The sequence below is a fragment of the Bombus vosnesenskii genome, unplaced genomic scaffold (assembly GCF_011952255.1).
Source record: "Bombus vosnesenskii isolate JDL3184/JDL3185 unplaced genomic scaffold, Bvos_JDL3184-5_v1.1 scf7180000013266, whole genome shotgun sequence".
Classification (NCBI taxonomy): Eukaryota; Metazoa; Arthropoda; class Insecta; order Hymenoptera; family Apidae; genus Bombus; species Bombus vosnesenskii.
Window position 1 is genome coordinate 5,359,054 of NW_022882926.1, and position 18,255 is coordinate 5,377,308.

Sequence of the window (18,255 nt, forward strand, 5' to 3'; positions counted from 1 at the left end):
AAGGTCTTCCTGGAGGAGTGATGCTACCGAACGAAAAGCAATGAATAAATTGGATTCTCGGATTCGATCGTTCCAGGATTCGAGTGCGGCCCGATCGATCCAACTACAGCAATTCTATTTTGTACCAACCACGTTGATTTCTCTTGCAAATAGCCTCGTATGCCTTTCCGTTGTTCTTATCCGCCGTTTTATAAAAAGATACGCGATCTTCGTTATCAACGTACAATATCAAAAATTCGGACAAATTTACCTATGAGAAAATTACCTAAGTACTATAATATCGAGATCTGTAATTTCGCGATACGCTCGTGGTTTACCCCATTTACGAACCAGCCATTAACTAACACGATCATGAAAGCCTTTCCTTTCCCATCGTTGACGAAAATGGCACGTGTAGCGTTTCGCGAAAAGGGGGAAGGTTCTTCAATGGTAATCGAGTCGCTTGGTCGAAGAAAGGGTAGAGGAATAAAAAAAAAAAAGAAAAAAAGAAAAAATGAAACCCTTCAATATTAAATTAGAAGAAATAAAAAGGGATCTCTGGCGGGTTATCCCTCTGACGTTAGATTACCACCTTTCGGTCTGGCCGGCACTCGAGAGTACGTGAACTCTTGCGGAGCATGCAACACGCTGCAAACTAATTGCACGGCGGGAAAAAAAGGAGAGAGAGCCAGCAGGTCCGAATATGGCGACACGAGGGTTTGAATACAGAGGGAACTTGCATACCGGTCGGAATAAAGACGGAGAAATGATAAAACAAGGTGAAGGAGAAAGGAGAAGAGAGACAAGTAAGAATGGCAAACTACTGTGGGACGATGCATCTGTCCAAGCATATTTGATATCCGCCTTTTCCTTCCACTGCTACCTCCTCCTCCTTCGCCCGCTCTTCCTTTTCCACCCCCGTCTATGCAACCCCTCCTCACCTGGCATTCTCTCTGTTTCGAGCACCTCCCTTCTCTCCCGTATCCACGACATACAGCCAACCGTTCTTAAGTCCGCGTCACTCTGTCGCGAAATTTTCCCCAAGGCGGAGGGCAGTTATAGAAATGCATCGGGGGTAATTTTAAAGGAGGGTTTAGCGCGGGGAGGAACGACCCTGCGCACAGGCAACTCGCGTATCAACGATGGAGAACGCGAGGGAAAACTTCGACTAATTTTCTTTCCGTTGGAAATCGAACGGAATCGAGCAGAAAATTGCGTCTCAGACGATTCAAACGCACAATTCTCTTCCTACGATCCTTTTATCCGTTTCCTTTGTTCCGAATACGATATTCGTTTCACTTGAAAAATATTTCCTGCATTTACATTCCAGCGACGCCTGCAATGTTACAATTTGATTCGATGACGGATAAGCGATCCATTGTAGACAACCAACCAGTAATTAGGGAAACACAAAGGAAGAAGATGATGTAGGCTCAAAATGCCTACTAAATGTTCGCGTGGCTCGATCGATACCACGGACAATACGTGGATGCCGCGTAATGACGCCGGGTCTACGCGTTTGTATAACATAACATTGCGAACAGTTGTGTGTTATCGAAATTACGCTAAGTGCCAGAGGAACATTTCGAGCGAATCTATTAATGATGAATTAGATGAAACGCGGGCTTCCATTGCCCGTTATCGGCGCAGCGACGCGCAATCACGAGAAACGAGTCGCGATAAGCCCTCTGGTTGATTCGAGGAACGAAACAACAACAAAGCAGCGAATCAATGGTCGAACAACAATGAAACATGTTATCCGTGATTGTGTGAACATCGGATTGAACCAATCTATTGCTAACCACTTCGCGGTAATAAACTGTGACTTTTGCATCTTTCAAACTGTTTACCTTGACAATACCACACATAAAATGATGTCTGTAATTGGAAAACGTACTTTTCTTGCCGATCCTATTTTTGATGTTAAAAAAAGTAATATTAGCGTAAAACTGGAACGAAAAACCACGCACGTCGAAAACGGTTCTTCCGTAATCTTCTCAAACTTGAACAATTTTTTAACGATCGATATTTTGAAATCATCCTCAGAATGTAACGATCGCAGAAATTGTGACAAGGAAAATTTTTCTTCAGACCTTCGTTAATGAAAATACCTCATTAAGCAAAGTAGGATACGAACGATCAGTGAAAAAACGATGAAACGATACGTGAGAACCAGTTGAATATGATTTTCTACCCCACCTGTCTGTTTGAGAACGTATCAGCTCATTAATAAACAGCAACCTATAAACATCCCGTAAATCAAACGCGCGTCGACATCGGCTATTACTCAAGAGATCGCCCCGTTCTCCGGTGAAACGATTCATTCGCTGCCACAGTTCGCTCGTTACCATTACGAAATGGCTAACAGCAAAACATTCTTTCCACGGCATACGTATCACCATTTTCATCCTGTGTCCGCGGGATTGTAGCCGGGGATTACCTAACGCGATAGATTCGAACGCAACGCGTCCCTGACCATTTTTCTGCGCAATATTTTGCTGCCACCCAGGCGTACACCTATGCGTCCGAGTTATCCATCCTCCCACGCGGCCATTTTTTGCACACCCGCGGGAGTAAAGGATTCCCCAAAGCGTAGCAAGTTAAATTTCATCTCAAAAATATGCCAGCACGTGCGAATTTTCTCGTAGTCAGCAAAGTTTCAAAATTTCTCAATTTAAAGATGATACACATCCCTAAGGCGTGTAAAAGCAGATAGAGCTTGCGATTTTTCATTTCTTTCTTTCTTTTTTTTTCATACGTAAGTAAAAAATGGAAGTTCAGATTTTTGTTCGGATAATATTAATGTAATTTCTAGTTGTACTTTCAAATTTTGTAAAAGGTAAACGTTATACATTTTTTCCTGCTGGAACATGAACAGTTAATAATCTTCTTCTTTCTCCTCAAAATTTAAAGGAAATTGGACGCGTGCTTCCCCGAGATTTTATGGCGTAATCACAGTAATTTTTAGTTTTCTGATAATTCGGGGATATTACTACATACGTATAAATACCTGTTAACCAGCGTGACTTAAATTCTATATAAAGTAGCAAATATCACGTACCATATTATTCCTTTTATATTCTTTTTTTTTTTACGTATAAATTTCTGAACATTTCCTATGCATCTGATATTGTTCGCGTAACGAAATAATACAGTTAAGGATTAAATTTGAACGCGATTCGTTTCTCGTTGCAGAATTTAATACGAGTAACCTATGAGGGTTGAATTCGCTAATTTAACCGGGACATAATCGCGAAGGACTCATCTCGCGCAACATAGACAAACAGATTCATAGTTGTACAAATCTCCGCGAGCTTCTAACGCTTAACCCCGTGATTAAGGGTGGAATTAAGAGTATTTGCAAGTAGGTCTGACAGAATGCGCAGGAATCCCTAAGCGAGGAGTATGAAAATGGGATTAGCCAGACAAGTTGAGTAGAAATTTTGAGATACGATTTCAGGGCCACGAAATTTTAACGAGGACGATTACAGGGGAACAAAGATGGAGAAAAATGAACCGGTATTGCGTGGAACGTGGATAGGCGTGGCAAACATTTTAACAAGGACGTGCCGGTTAACGAGCGGCTCAATTAATATCGATATGAGTGCAGGATGACCTGAAACCGTGTGATTCGCTTGGTTGACGAGCAACACCACCCACGTCCTTCGTGTCCACTTGCACAGCCTACGATCCATTGCACCATAACCAAACCTTGGGTGGAGAACCTAATTAAAATCGAAGACGAACAGACAGATGTGTGACAGAATTTATCACTTTACTGCTTGGTAATTTCTAGCGATGGAAATCGATTCACGCTTTCCTTCTACACAAAAATTTATTGACTCTTTATCTTATATTACAATATTAATACTAATAAAAATTGATACTAATTCGACAAAGACAGATTGTAATGGCATTCTATATAAACTTGAATTTTAGTTTCGACTCTTCGCATTGAGAATTAATTTGAAAATTAATTTTTAATTAATCGGAAAAGTAATTTTGTGTGTGTGTGTGTATATATATACCGAATACTAACGCAGACGAAAAGAAGATTATAAGATAAAGGGTTATCAGATCCAATTTGTCTAACGCAATCATAAAAACAGGGCATACAAATTTTCGTCATTAGCCAAAAGTGTCGTATCTACAAATCGAATCGTGTGGGAGATTACGCGAAGAGATTGAACAGGATATATCGGGACCAAATGTTCGTTATTCGTATACGATAAACTCTGGCTATTCCAGTCGTAGTATTCGCTTGAACAACGTCTATCAGAACGGACAAACACGAGCAAAATACAAATATAAATTGAACACATTGTAAAAGCGTCAGGTGTTGAAAAGCGTGGAACATAAGGGGCGCAGCAGCCGAGGGAACGAAAAGGCGAAAAAACGCAGAGGAGGAGCCTATGCCATTGTATAGCTGAGTCGTGGCGAGTCGATTCGATTCGTTTCGCAGGGAACTGATCGTTTAATGTAACATTAAGACCCGCTGGAAACAAGCAGACAGACGGAAGGGCGTTTCTGTTGCGAGGACAGCGACGAACCGCACGCCATTCTCAATAATTCAACGAACCTTCCATCTTCCACGACGAGTCTCATTGCTATCGTGTCCTCTTTACGAGCAAGAGATGTGCTCGAAAAGGGCCAATATTCTGGGAGGGGTAAAACTATGGATAAGACATCGAGAATATGGTGCACAATGCCAACCGGAAACACCGGAAACTTCGAATTACGTGAGCAAACGGACGAAGGGTCTATCGAGAGGAAGAAATTTTGATGAAACGGGAAACGATGTGACAGTTGAACGGAGATATAGTAACTGTTGGATATACAAGTTATCGATTCACCGGATATTTATATTGGCCGGATTGGATTGGTTTAATAAGCGTTCGAAAGAATATTAAATTTATTTCGAACCTGGACAGCTTGTACGATGGACTAAACCTTCGAATCGGTCGATAACTATATGAAAAGAGAAAAATTTCCCGAGGTTGTTGGATACCCCAGGGTCAGGGTGATCGACGATATATAACAAGACGATAAATGAATGTTCGCCACGGGCCAAAAGGATTACTCGAACCGGACGAACGAGTCACGATCTCGATGATAGAAAGAGGAGCCTTGAATCAGGCTTACCGACCGATTTACGAGCCATCTTTACGTCCACCTCGAACGTTCGCACCTTTGGTTTAATCGATAGTCGATACGAAGAACGCTACTCGCCTAAAAATGTCAGAAAACAACGAAAGTATCGATGAGAATGGAGTCGATCAACGAAAGGGAAAGAACATTTTCCCAAAAAGCAGGCCAATGTGACGGAAAGAATTAAAGTTTATGCACGAGAATAAGCGGGGAGACGTTCTATCGTGGTCAGATCGATAACACGAAGAGCCTGAGGATGGTGGAATTATTGCAAAGTCAGGATACTTCTGGTCGGATGCGCCGCTGGGCGTTCAAGTGAGATCGACGATCCAAAAGTGGCACGGAAAGGCTTAAAAGACACTCGCTGCACAACCGACCTAAATTCTGAGAACACGTAGGGGTAACTATTAGTCTTTCTTTTTCTACACATACGAAAAGAGTAGCGTAAAATCAATCTGTAGAATTTTATGCACTTGTTCACTCTACACTACTGTTTATCGTTTGTAAATATTTGAACACCCGCTGCGTGTCGATTAAAAGTTACGATTTATGAGGGTTGAAAAACGTTTCTCCATTGTTAATTCTCTATCCCTTGCTGTAGAGCCGCGATCAGATATTACGCTAAATTTAAGACGAGACAAGGAATATACCGTAACGAACAACCGGTGCTTCATAAAATTTGCATAAACTTTCAGAATTTGGACAGACCCACATAGATATTTCAATCCTTCTACTATTCCGATATTTAACACACACATATAAAATCATTTATGCGAGATGTGTTCGCAGAATCAAATTTCGCTTACCTTCGATTATTATATTATATTAACTAACATCAACGATTGTTTCGTTGAAATAAGATCAGAGGGAAAAATTAGAACAACGAGTATCGCTTGAAATATATTTTATATATTTGTAAGAACTTAGACGTGCCAAAATATTATCTAGGGACGATTGTCTGCTCGAAAAGACAGTAAAAATTCTCTGTTCGCAAAAGACGTTAAAACAAATACGGGAACCGCATCTGACAATTAAGAAACTTTGCATTTACAATTCAAGAGATCCTTAACAGAATATTTCTGAATATCCTTCTGAGTTAATCAACCTCGATACTTTATTATTCGACACATAGGAGGATGTGTTTCATTGCGAAACAAAAGAGAAAAAGCGGGTGTAATTGTGCAGCAGCTGGGATAGGCAAAAGGGCAGAAGGAATTAAAATCAGCCGGCTAGAACACGCATGCGAATCCGTGGCCTCATTCCCGTCGATTGACTCTGGCATTTAAATGGAAATCCCAGGGTGTATACGATAACTATGTATCGAGGATCTTTTCGCGAGTTCGAGAATTCTGCATCTACGCTATACGTCGAATTGTACATAGGAAAACGTAGCTTCTTCTCCGATCGAATATACAGGGTGGTTGGTAACTGGTGGTACAAGCGGAAAGGGGGTGATTCTACGCGAAAAAAGAAGTCGAAAATATAGAATAAAAATTTTTCGTTCGAGGCTTTGTTTTCGAGAAAATCGACTTTGAATTTTCGCTCGGTACACGTGCACTTTATCGCGTCTCGTTATAACGGATCTCACTGTAGATCGTTGTCTCGATGGAAAAATTAAAAAACAAATTTTTTATTCTATATTTTCGACTTCTTTTTCGCGTAGAATCATCCCCTTTCCGCTTGTGCCGCCAGTTACCAACCACCCTGTATAATCAGATAGAAGGAAAAATCAAGCTCTACAATGCTACACCTGTACACTATATCAAAGGTAGAATAACAAAAAAACAGTTTTATTACACTACCGTTTGAGAGTATTTGTTTATTTCTAACAAAATGTAATTTAATTCCATAATCGCAAATATTCGTCCCGTTTTCTCCGCTCGATAGTATAATAAAAACACAAGTTTATGCTAAATACAACCTAATAGAAATACCGAGGATCGTTTTATCCCTTTGCTACAGCCAGCTATAAAATTTAGTTTTAGAAGTTAATACTTAGCTAAAAAAGATCACAGTATCTGTAAAGGTATTATGAAGCGTTTTTGTTGTTTAAATTCGTTATTCTTAACTCGTTTGATTGTCAGGCTATACCTAAATAAGAAACATCCGATTTAGAAAGAAATCAGATATTTGATTTTTAAACTGAGAATCGCATGTCGTCGAGGCGATCGCGTGTAACGTAGAGAGAAATTTAAACAAGCACCGGGCAGTTTTCATTTGAAAACTCACGACAGAGGGACTCTTGAGCCAGTCAGTTACTTACCCGCGCGAGACAACTAAAAACCCAGGGATAAACTAGCCCCCGGTGGAGCTTGTACACTTAGCTGGTAAATTAACTATGAAGATGACCCAATTAGGATACTCGCATTATCGTTCTGTGACTTCTAAACTCGACCAAAATCTTTACCAAAAATCGACAGATCGATGCAACAGATATCTGCAGGATGCTATCGTCTCTCGTCGCTAAAATATAGATAGTATCAATATTTAAAAATATTGAAATCTTACGAGTTGAAATATAACTATCCCAAAACAAAAATACTTCATGAAAAATCTTTCCTAGTTGCGCTTCAAGGGCTCGAAAAAGAGAAAAAAACAGTTACCGGTACGTCGAGTATGAAAATGAGACTCATCGTCGTATTCACGACGAATCTAAAATGGTCAGTGTGCCAAGATCATGCATAATGATCCCGAATTAACATTTGAAAGAGAATCTGCCACCAGTTGGGAACCAGCAGGAAAGGTCGATGCCAGTTACATTCTAAGTCAAAATACTTTCATTCAAGCCACGAAGATTCCCTGGCATCACAATGACCGGCTTGTCGAAATTATTGCCGGAGAACAGAGTATATCGTTAATAAAAGGCATTGTACACTCACTTTTAACCGCGAGCTACATATTGTGTGTACACATAACTATGACGTGAGATCCATGACTATTGCACATTGTTGGAATGCAGGAGAAGCGAATGGATCGAGTCGCATTGTAACAACGCACAATATCCTTATTAGGGGAGTGTACGGCGTTTGAGCTAGCAATTCTGCTCATATTCTGCTTGGAATTTACGTCATGCGTAATAATGTACACATTCCGTCGTTCTAAAAGCAGTGCCGTCAGCTTCGTGGATATAAAAGTGAACGAACTTCCTACAGTATTTCTATGACTGTACCAGCGATTTGAAAGTTTCTTCGTACCATCTTCATGAAGAAGGTGTTACATTTCTTCAAGGTTCGGTTTCTTACATTTCTTACATTCCGTGAAACGTTCGAGAAAAGAATTCTTGAAAAAAAAAAAAAAAGAGGAAAACGAGCATAATTAGTCAAAAATAGGCTTCTTAATCTTAAAATAGGCTTTCATGTTCAACCATCAAAATTGCTCGCTCTGACTTTTAAGTTTAAACGAGGGCCAAGTGTTTTATAAATACAAAGTATCATTCTCATAAATTGATCTTATCTGTGACGTACGAGCCATGTGAAACTGGTTTTCTTGGTAGATCAAGAGCCGACACACTTACTTTTCTGCCAAGCCAATAATTATAAGAAATATAAGTGTAATACTACAAATATAACAAGTATGTATACCTATTAATTATGGTAGTAATATAAGAATTTTGCTATAGAATCTTTTCGACTCCTTTTTTTTTCGATAAAAACTTCTGACCTTTTTCTACGAATTGTTACTCCATCATGTAAAAGTGTTGTGTCTGGTATTTCGAAATCTCAATCGCCAGGAATATACCGCGGCGAACGTCAAAACGCTTGCAATTGCGACGCGTAGCGCGCGCGAGAGGGCAGCTGCAACTGTCCTCATTTCGCGATTGTTTCTCTATCCGCGATGACCTTGAACCTGCCATTGCACGACCTTGTCAACGGAGAAGCGATCCTCTCGCTTTCGTGGCAGCAAAACTTTCGCTTTCGCTTTCAGCCGCGTGCTCCTGCTGCCCACGTGTCCTTCTTAATATACGCACGAAAGAAAACGAGAACGAAAACGAGACTGCGTACCATCGTCGGATACTTATTAATCGCTTCCATGTGAAATTCACGTGTTGTCGGTAACGTCAGTTCAGACATCGTCTATGTAAAAACGAACGTACGTAGCCCGAGAGTGAAATCTTAAATTTCCTGAGGACTAATTTTGTTTCTTTTTTGGTCGATTTATGTTCTCAACGAGACAAGGATCAGGATATAGATGGTGAAACGCACGCTTGCCATTCAAAGCTGTTCCTTTTCATCTCATTCATCGATTCGAGAAACATGCCCAGACGGTCATTACTGTCGGAAACTTGGAGATTGTCGACAAGCAATTGTAAAAACCTCGCGCGTTTCAGCCGACCCGCTGTTTCTTGCATTTTTTTCTCGAAAAAGTTTCGTACCTGTTCGCTAATTAGTTTTAATTGCTCGCGTCAGACAACAAAGGTCGACGAGTTGAATCGAGTAAATCGTTCGTCGTCGTAACATTTTAATCGTGTCAGTTTCTTAGAAGAAATAAAATAAATTACGCGAAACCTGTTTTTCATGTATGTACGTAGTTTATAATGATTCATGAAAATTAATAATCGGAGTACCAAGAGTGTCTTGTAAGACGGTAGACACTTGATGAAACATTGGACTTCTCATGAAAGGTAAAACACGTACACACATTGGATTGGAAATCTGTAGTATCGAACAAACCACTATTCACGGCACCTGCTATACGATTCGACGTTGTTTCTACCTTGGAGAAATTCTTGTATATCGAGTGTTGTCAAAATTATCAATTACCGTCGAAACCGCGAAGAATATCTTGCTTCAAACAACATGTTTATTTTTACGAAAGAATCGCAACAATTTGTCTACTATGTCGATGATCAGGAAAATTCATTGAAACAATGGCGTTCAATCGAACGGTACGACAAACAATGTTTCAGACGGGAAAATAATCATAGTCCAGTCATATACTAATACCGACGCGTTCAACGACGGAACTTTATTACACTGTTGGATAGGGAAATTAATTAACGACGTGCAATCTAGCGGCAATAGAGAACGGAATCTTGTAAACAGGAAACCTAGCAAAAAGCCAATTTCACCAGAGAATCTCAAACAATTAATTCGATATCGTATTATCTTGGAATATAGCAAAGTATATTCGAAACAAGTGAAACTGTAAAAGTGTAAAACTGTAACACTAATTTAAAGAATGAACAAGACAGGATAATTGAGCAAACTGTTTTAGAGTTTCAGCTTTCGAATCTCAATGTTTCAGAATAAAAATATTCCATTATTCAGATACAAAGTCTGACATTGGGTTTGAACCGTCATAAAAAAAGGGGGAGGGGGAGGGATACTTAACTCACTACACTAAACATTTCCGTTTGTACTATCTCTTCAATATCTTTTTTTACAATTTAAATAAGTTCTCAGAATCTAAGCTAATAACCTGAAACCTTCGTATCACGTTGTAGCTAACAATGAGTCTGAAACTGTCGTACAATGCTAACCAATTATTACGAATAATGACACACAGGAGAACGAAAGTATGCATTGTAGAATATATTCTGAAATGTGATCTCCTCTGTCCTTCCACGCGTCGCGATTCCCATGGGTGAGAAATGCACGGAACTCGCCGAATGCACAGCGCGAGCTGCGCGTAATTTGCAAGAGAGAACGTATCAACGAGATTCAGTCGGCGTGATCGCGACGAACTGTACACGCTGGATGCGATTCGACGGCATTCGCGAGCGGCAGGCCTAGATCAGCGACACCGCTGGCAATCGCTGCATTCCATCGTTGTAAAAGTACGTACACAACGGCTGCCTCCAAGGACTACTAGTAGCGAAGGAAGAGGTGGCCAGCAGTCGAAAAGGAAAACTGCGCGTGGCAGAGGGACGCACGAAGAATGCGCTTTCGCAATTTTCTTGGGCAATCGCGCAGCCACAGTGATCTTACGATTAAATATTCACGGGCGCGAGAGGAATTAAGTAAACAGGAGGAAGTTTCTTCTGTGCGAGATTCGCGTCTCAAGAGGAAGACAGAGATTATTACATCGTGAACAGAAGCCAAAAGTTTTGCTCTGTTAGCAAACGAGGAGATTTTAAGATCAGGATCGTTTAGGTAGAAATGCAACATGCAATAACGATATATACGTATTTTCGAACGTACTGAGAAAGATTTTTCTACGCTAACATGTATCGTAATTAGTTCAGCTAATGACGTTTGATCGGTACTTGGATACTTGGTTGAATTACGTTTTAAATTTTAATATAGCGTCGAGCGATTTTTATACAAACTTTTTACTCGGTAATCACGGTAGCGTTACTAATGTGCGTGTTTGGAATAAAATTTCTTTAGAAAAAGCAGAAGTCGATCGAGTCTCCGTCACCCTCCAGTGAACAATCGTGTCGTCTTTATCACGGTCGGCTTACGAAACTAAATCGCCAATTGACATTCTAAGCGACAATACATCTTCTCGGTAAAATTGCTAGGATGCGATAACGTTTTACACAACCCGTACCACTGAATAGTTTAAATCCGATCGAGGACGCGCATCATTAATGGAACGAAAAGCACCTGTTGTAGCACTTGATAATACATCTTTGCTCGACAGCTTATGAAAATTAACGTGTTGATACGCTTTAACCGCATATTCGTGAATTTCTCTTACCTTTTGATCTCATCCAGTTTCTTTAATAAATCTACATTTTTCTCTCTTTCTCTCTTCAAGGCGATCTCTGTATATAAAAATAGAACGTATGATTTGTTGCCTTTGGCGCGACTCCAAAACAACTTTTTCCCCGTGAGAAGTTTCCAGTTCTGTCAGTGACACATGGGGTCTCTTTTTTCGTACGTATTGATTGAAAGATGAAGAGGAAAGGCGAGAAAATGTCGCGCAAATAGCGCAATGAACTTGGTTCTCGCTTAATAGCAAGAACCAAGTTAGCCCCGTGTTATTATTTGAATAATTTTCAATCTAATCATTAAGCATAGTATGTACTTTTCTATTTTGAAAGATTGTTTATACTTGAAAAAATACAAAAGATTCATTATTAACATACGTAATGTGATCTAGAAAATTTTACCTATTTGTTTAAAGTCTCTTCGTTTATTGAAATGACAACAACGTTGATACAGAAATTCTAGGGCTGCAAGGGGAGTTAAAAAGAGATACATATTTCCTAATTATACCACGTTCTCCGAAAATTCCATAATCGATGCAAATTAGTTAAGAACGTTAGAAAATTCCGATCGTCTGAATCGTATCTAGATTTCGTTTCACTAAGTCGATAGACAAAGCTTTGAATAACGTAATTCCGTAGGAACATCCGGTTACATAACGCTTGCCATTTCTACCATCATACTATATTGAAAAAAATACACATACACGTATGTACTCGCACAATCGTAATGTTCAGAGCTTTTATCCTCTCTCAATTGCTTTTAGCCGGTTACAAAACAACGATCGGCACGAATTCTCGCCAAACAAATTGGCTGTCCGCGGATCGATGAGATACAATTCGATTCAGCTCAACGCAATTCGACTAAGCAGCTGACCGTAAAACTCTTGCACGCTTTTGTGACGCGCCAAAAACGCCATGAAAATTGAAATATTTATTGAAACATCAGCGATGCAGCGACGAAAAATTGGCAAGTACTAAAAATTACAGCGCGAAACAACAATGACTGAATCGAATGATTAATCGAATTTAACAAAATGTCTCTAACCGATAAATATTTGCAATTAAACAAAAAAGATTTCCGAACCAATAACTTTTATAACGCAAATGATTTATGGGGGTCGATCATTTCCATAATGTAAAACATCTGTAAGAATCATTTAATATGAGATCATTTAATATATCTCTATAATTCAAAAATTTTATTTTGCGCCGATTATTTTACGGGGACGAGCTGAAATTTTTCAAGAGAAGGAACGAAACAGAAAGGCGACTAATCGTTTCAATGCCTTATCGGTATAAAACATCCAGCTGGATGTTTCCCATTAGAGCGCGGATGTGTGTCATTTACGCGTTTAACGCGCGCGCGAGTTTCACTTCACCTGGTCAAGTGTTTTCCTCGAACCACGTGGCTAACTGGAACGCCACGAAAGTCAGCGAATCGATGACATATTTTTGCGAACGAGTCGTTCGCGTATCCTCGCACGAGCTTCGACTGTACAGAAAAATTCTTTTCCACCAGACGACTACGTTGTAGTAATAGTAATAATGGAATTTCAATCTTCTTCTCTCGTTGGTCCTATTACTTCGCGAAGATCATCGCCATAGGCTGATCAAACGTGAAAGATGAAAAACGTCAAAGAATTCATAAAAAAAAAAAAAATTGTTGAATATTTTACGACAGATACAAAGCCTGGAAATTTTTACGAACGACAAGTACGAGGCAGAAAGTTAATTTAGATGAAAAGTCGTTCCTGGGAAGTTTCGAAAGGATATAAAAATGGTTAAAAATTGGCGTTTCGAAAAATAGATTCGAATCTGAACCAATAGGAAATATACGAGTGTACTTTAGACTCCTTTGTAACGTTGTAACGTTGAAAATGTATAGTGATATCGAAGTGACATTAATCGACACAGGCAACCGCATACACTGTATGCACAGCCACAGGCGAATTGAAATATTTCATTTAAACGTGGCCACGAAAAAAAGCAAACAAAGAAATAAATTGCTCGATGGTGCCTTTGTAACGAACAACAAAAAAATGGAAAGAGAATAATTTATTTTATCTCACTCTGGAGCACCGTTACCAAACGTCACGATAAATCTTAAATCCAAAAAATTTACTACGTATATCGGCCGGAAAAAAGAAAGAGCTTTACGCGTTTCTATCGTTCAATTTTGTCAATCGATCAATGGTTTGATTCGGCGGCAAATCTTTTATAAATTCCATCGAACCATTTTGTCATCCATAGCCGATATCCAGACCAAGTTTCGCGGTTAAAAAGGAACGGATCGCGTTGGAAAATACATAAACAGCATCGCGATAACAGAGCGGGCAAAAATCGTATCGAGGTCAAAGTAGCTCGAGTTTTATGCAATTATGCTCTTTTATGCGATTAATCGAAACAATTAATTCGCGAGGCCACGCTATCGGCCCGTGTTCACGCGATTACTTCGATTCGTGTCTCCAACGTCGGAACAAATTAATCGGAAGCGCAGGGCCTATCTTTTGCGGATAAATTCTCATCGATTTACATCGAACCCGAATACGAATTTCATCGACGATAAAATTAATTGCCCCGAATTGGCGCGTGTGTACGACTATTCAAATTGATGGTCTTTGAATCTATCGCGGTACGATAATGAAGATGCAAAAGTACTCGAACGATTAATCATAATGGACAAAAGGCTCGGTCAGTTCGTCTGTAATTACATCAGTGTGCCGGATGACGTAGTGACTGCGTTTTGGACGAGATCAATAACGAGAACAGTTTGGCGAAAAACAGAGTGAGATAAGAGACGTAAAGACATTGCGAGAACTCGAATGTTTAAAAATCGAAATCTTCGATTTAAACAATTCGGATATCACGATTCGAATTAGACAGAAAGAGATAAAGGATTGCTACAACATCTCGATCATCCGAAACAACGAAACGAAACCCCCGAGAGGAACAAACCCTACACGATTCGCCGCGCATGAGGTAATTTACACCACGATTACACCATAGGGTTACCAAATAGGCGCGCATTAAAAAGTAAGAGGGCGGGAACCACCGAAAATAATGAAACAGGGTGGTGCGCGGGGGTTGACCACGGGCATCCTCTTCTCCCTTTCTCATTGTTTTCCACGCGGGGACACACCGCGGTGCGTGTCGCGAGCACGCGTGCTCGCGTGACGATGGGCGTGCGTGTGAACTCACGCGGCCACCTCCGCGCCTCGTCGGTTTTCTCTCTCGATAACGCGTGTGCCAGCATTAATGTTTGCAGTCACAAGTTGGAAAGTTTTGTGATGGCAACCTCGAACGACCAGTTACCAGGGCAACGGTTTGTTGTGCCATTGTGTCGAACCCCACCGGTAGAAATCCACCCCCAGCCGTCCACCACCCGTTCGCGAAGGATGTCCCTACCTGAACGCGACCTAACTCAGCTTGACCTAGCCCAAACTAGCTCGCTCCTATACTCCCACCACGCATCAGCCAATCAGGGGGTCGCGTTTCCCTTGGAACCTTCCTGGCAATTTCCCGTGGAACGTTCGATATCGCGCTCGATTCTCGAATTATGAATGATGCCTCGCTATGTGTATATATATATATATATGTATATATATATATATATATATATGTATATATATATATGTTCGACTATGTACATATATATATGTACATATATATATATATATATATATATATATATATATATATATATATATATATATATATATATATATATATATATATATGTACATAGTCGAACACAGGAAGGGTACAAACACCGCTTACCATTCGTGACTCGGTGAAAGTGTTCGAGTGGAATGAGAAAACGAGAAGAGAAGAGAAGAAGAGGAGAAAGTGAAGACGACGGAGTAGGAGGATGGAAGGGTTGAAGGAAAAAGTAGATCAGCGGAGCGTTATGAGGGTCGTTTATAGATAGAGGGATTGTCTGAGATTTTGCGAATAGATCATCGATATCGAACGGCGACAGGATAACCCTTGGTACATATTTAGATTCTCGATCTCTTGAATGTAACAATTTCTTTATTTACACATCTTACATCTTTGACGGTATCGTTTTATTTTCGTTACGAATAAATTACATCGTATTTAGATTCACAAGGATAAGATCGATCTAGCTAGGACTGATTCGCCTTCTATTAGTATCGGAATCGTTAAAGTTTCTAACTAAGGGGTCACCTGATTAACTAATTAATGAAGCACAGCAGAGTTGCTCTCTAAACCTTACAGTTTCTTTGAATTTGTATATTATCAATACCTTAAAGATTTATACAATTTGTGAAAGATAGAATTTGTCTCGTTGAAGGAAATTTTCTATCCAAAAGCGTCACGATTGATGGATCTGAATTAACTAGCAAATTACAAAGGCAGGCGTGCGCATGAATCGAATATAATAGTACGATCGAATACTCGACAATGTAATCGGCAAATTAATTGCGGAACCTGGCAAACAACTGTCAGAAGCGGTTAGCATCGTAAGAAAATAATAGGCATTAAAGCCGAAGTTCACGGTGGAACGATCAGAAGATACGCCAGTGAAGGGCAAGGAAATCGTGAATGCACGTGGGATTGTTCGATAACGAGCTGGTAGTATTAAGGAAATTGGCTGCATCGAATCCCTGATAATTGTTTTATGAATCTTATTAATAGATGAAATTCAATTCAGATGACTCAAATATAGAAGTTAATGTTGAGCTCGTTCTTAGCTTAAATTATCAAATATTTTTATTGTATACCTCGATATAATTCTTTGGTGATTAAAAAATAATTAACGCAATATAATTGATAAATGAAGCGATACTGCGATGATTGATCGATGACGCGACTAATAGAAATGAAAATAATTTTTCATTTGACGAAACAATGCTTGTATTAATCGCTGATCGTGAATCAGAGTATCGTAATCGATAAGGAAGAGCTTTGCCTTTGCAATTAACATCTAGAAATTTTCAAACTTTATCGGCAATAAAATTCTATTACAAACTGTTTACGTAGTGGAAGCGCGAATAATATGAAACACTCGCAAAAATGAATAAAGTGTGTATATTAAGCAGCCCTTACTTGCTGTTAATTTTGATTTAGCATGGCGCCATCTACTTTTAGAGTCCAGCAGTACATATATCGTCGCATAAATATTTCTTGAATATAGCTTCGTATAAGCGCGATTCAACATCGATCCAATAAATTTTCATCTAACAGATTCTCGATTAAATCGAAACGCTAATCGTGTCATTACAACTTAAGAGAGCCACATTCGTCATACACAAAAACGTTAATCCCCGCTCTCGCCGGATAACATCGTTCCTGGTTCACAGAGGGAGTATGTTTCGTCGTAAAAACAACGTAAAAGCAATTTTAATTCCGCATGCCAGAGTTTTACACAATAAATCGATCGTTCACTTGTACCTCGAACCATTATTGCGTTCGTAAAATCACGATTCGCATATTACCTAACGATAACGCAAAATATTTCCGGAAAGTATTATGCAAGTAAACACGTGATACGCAAAAAGCAATTGTGTCGTTCGTTATGGAATATTTTTTTTCCGTATATTACTACGCCCTGCGTTGAGTAACGAGTTAGATAACAAAGAATCGTTGATACGAACACTATAAAACTATGCTTTCAGTTTCAAGTTACACGATAAATAATCGCAAATCATTTGAAAATAATATTAATAAAAAATACGTGCATCCATTTAGGCGTTGTAATATAACGATACATGTATTGCGCAAAGTAGCAAGTACGATACGTAAAGTTTGTATTCTTATCAAGCGAGATAACGTTCGTGGAAATATTGATGCTCAGTTGCTTGGTTTCATTCAGTTGACTTGTCATTATATGACGCTGAAATATAGAAAAACTAATCGAATAAAAACCGGTATACAAACACCGCATCATATCCGCGCGTTTACGTTTCTGTAAGATACAAAATTCTAACTACGTGTTACACGCCTGGCCGCATGGCCGAAATTATTGACTTAGCTGTCGATTCAAAGCGTCTAAAAATTTTACGGCATAGGATTATCATTGAAAGACATCGAATTCGTTATCATATTCGATATATAACCTCAATGGTTTAATTAATACTCTAAATGGGTTTCTTCGTGAAATTGTTATAAATTACGAATTCGAATAAGGTTTGAACGATTATGCTACGACTTGACCACGCGTACGGAAGAGGGCTGACGCGCGAGGGTCAGAAACTAACCCCCAAAAAAATGTATACGTCGTCCCTCGAAGACGAATCACGCTCTGCTCGCATAATCGTGAAAGCATATGAAAATTACAGCACGAATGAAATAGCATTACACCATCATAAGATTTCCGACTTACCCAATGCGTAGAAGAACTCCAGAATTCGATAAACCGGATGAATTCTCACTCACAAACACGAAACTTAACAGCAATCGCGATACAATGGCGAACAGCGGGTGCGTAGCGAATACTGAGCTAATGCTCT

General features: G+C 39.5%; 1 protein-coding gene across 3 annotated transcripts in view; it reads right to left on the minus strand.

Moving 5' to 3' along the window:
• The window catches only part of LOC117230350 (heterogeneous nuclear ribonucleoprotein K), a 93,094-nt gene extending 74,840 nt beyond the window's left edge, over positions 1-18,254 (minus strand). For 2 of the 3 annotated variants that reach the window (XM_033487721.1, XM_033487717.1), the window contains exon 1: positions 18,129-18,254. The gene's annotated coding sequence lies outside the window, so the exon portion shown is untranslated. The remainder of the gene's footprint in view (positions 1-18,128) is intronic. The other variant, XM_033487718.1, reaches the window with a different exon arrangement.
• Position 18,255: the final 1 nt, after the last annotated feature.